Source organism: Eriocheir sinensis, chromosome 70 (genome assembly GCF_024679095.1).
Source record: "Eriocheir sinensis breed Jianghai 21 chromosome 70, ASM2467909v1, whole genome shotgun sequence".
In the NCBI taxonomy this organism is placed as follows: Eukaryota; Metazoa; Arthropoda; class Malacostraca; order Decapoda; family Varunidae; genus Eriocheir; species Eriocheir sinensis.
In genome coordinates, this window is record NC_066578.1 from 4,121,820 (window position 1) to 4,124,168 (window position 2,349).

The 2,349-nt window shown below is 34.5% G+C and overlaps 1 pseudogene; it reads right to left on the bottom strand.

Moving 5' to 3' along the window:
- Positions 1-404: 404 nt before the first annotated feature.
- On the bottom strand, positions 405-1,044 carry LOC126988749 (cytochrome c oxidase subunit 1-like; annotated as a pseudogene).
- Positions 1,045-2,349: the final 1,305 nt, after the last annotated feature.

Sequence of the window (2,349 nt, forward strand, 5' to 3'; positions counted from 1 at the left end):
CGAAGAATAGATTAGTTAGTTATAGATTGCAATAAGAAAAACACCAAAAAGACGAGCATACAAGTTAATAAAATAAATAACTAGAAAATAAAAGGAACGCAGGATAGATTAGTTAGTTATAGATTGGAATAAGGAAGATACTAAAAAGACGAGCATAGAAGTTAATGAAAAGAAGTATATAGAAAAATATGGAAAAAAGAACAGATTAGATACTTATAAAGTGGAATAAGAAAAGCACCAAAAAAGACAAGCATACAAGTTAATAAAAAGAAATAGCTAGAAAATATAAGGAAAGAGGAATAGATTAATTAGTTACAAATTGGAATAAGAAAAGAACCCAAGGAAACGAGCATAGAGGTTAATGAAAAGAAATAACAAGAAAAAATAAGGAAAGAATAGATTAGTTAGTTAGTCAGAACTGGGTCTCCTCCCCCAGCAGGGTCAAAAAAGGATGTATTTAGATTGCGATCTGTAAGTACCATAGTGACAGCTCAGCTAGAACGGGGAGAGATAAAAGTAGAAGAACAGCAGTAATAAATACACCTCAAACGAAAAGGGGTATTTGGTCTATTGTTATTCCGTATGATCGTTTATTGATGACTGTTGTAATAAAATTTCCAGCCCCTAAAATTGAAGATATACCGGCATGGTGAAGAGAAAAATTCCTAGGTCTACAGAAGCACCAGCATGAGCAATAGCGGCCGCTAGAGGTGGATAAACAGTCCACCCTGTACCCACTCCTCTTCCTCCCTGTTAGCAGAAGAGAGAGAGAGAAGGGGGAAGAAGCCAAACTCTAATATTATTTATACGGCGGAAGGCCATATCTGGTGCTCCTGATATAAGAGGTACTAGTCAGTTACCGAATCCTCCAATTCTAATAGGTATAACTATGAAGAAAATTATTACAAAAGCGTGGGCTGTTACGACTACATTGTAAATTTGATCATTGACAATTAATCTTCCTGGTTGTCTTAATCTTGTTAAGGATGTACCTACCATCCCGGCTCAAGCACCAAAAATAAAATATAAGGTTCCAATATCTTTATGGTTGTGGAGAACAATATTAGAATTTAAAAGGTTAGGACTCTTTTAGAAAGCTTTGAAGGCTTTTAGTTTAGATAGCTTAAAATTCTAAATGAAGGAGAAGCGGTTAGGGATTTGTATTTTATATGAAATTCTAAAATAGGGTTAAAGAGTAAAATTAGGGTAATAATGATCCGTAAGTAGAAGTACAAAGCGATTAAAGCTGAGAGAAGAAGAAAAAAAGAGTTTAATATAATTTGAATAATAATTCATTTTGGAATAAATCGTGTTATGGGTGGAAGACCTCTTAAGGATAAAAAAAAATTAAGGAAATAATAAGTGCATGGAAAGTTCTGTTTTGGTCAGATTGAATTAATCTTGAAAGAGAAAAGTTTGTAATTTATGAAAGATTCTAGTAATAGAAAGAAGAAACATTTGTTTTTTTCATTAAACTAAATAGTCATATAAGTATGTCATCACATCAGATAAGAAGAAGAGGGTTAAGAATATAAAATAGGAAGTGGGATGCAGTTAAAATTTGTCCTGTAAGGATGTAATGGTCTTCGTGCCCCAATTCAGGTTAGTAGTAAAACAATAACTACAAAGGTTCAAAATAACACTTGGTTAAGGGGATAAAATGCTAGTCTTCGAAATTTTGAAACACGGGTAAAAGGTAGAACCATTAAGATAGCTACTGAAGCGGCTAGGGCAATAACTCCACCTGATTTGTTAGGAACTGATCGCAGGATAGCAAAGGCAAAAAGAAAGTATCATTCTGGTTGAATATGTGGGGGGGGTAACAAGAGGGTTTGCAGGAATGAGGATATCGGGATTACCCAAAAAATATGGCGCTTAGAGAGTCAGGAATAGGAGGCCCGTTAACATAACTACAAATCCTACAATATCTTTAAAGGTAAAATAAGGGTGGAATGGAGTTTTGTCAGTTTGCCTTGAAATTCCAAAAGGTTTATTAGCTCCTGTTTGGTGAAGAAAGAGAATATGAATTATAGAAAATGCGGCTGCTACAAGGGGTACAATAAAGTGAAATGAAAAAAATCGAGTAAAAGTGGCGTTATCAACTGAGACTCCCCCTCAGATTCATTGCACTAGGTCGGTACCGATAAAACGAATAGCAGAAAATAAATTTGTAATAACTGTGGCCCCTCAAAATGATACTTGGCCTCAAGGAAGAACATAACCTAAGAATGCAGTGGCTATAATTATAAACAAAATTACCACTCCCACTATTCAGGCAGGGAAATTTATATAGGATCTAAAATAAATACCTCGCCCGATATGTAGGTAGAGACAAATAAGAAAAAAAGA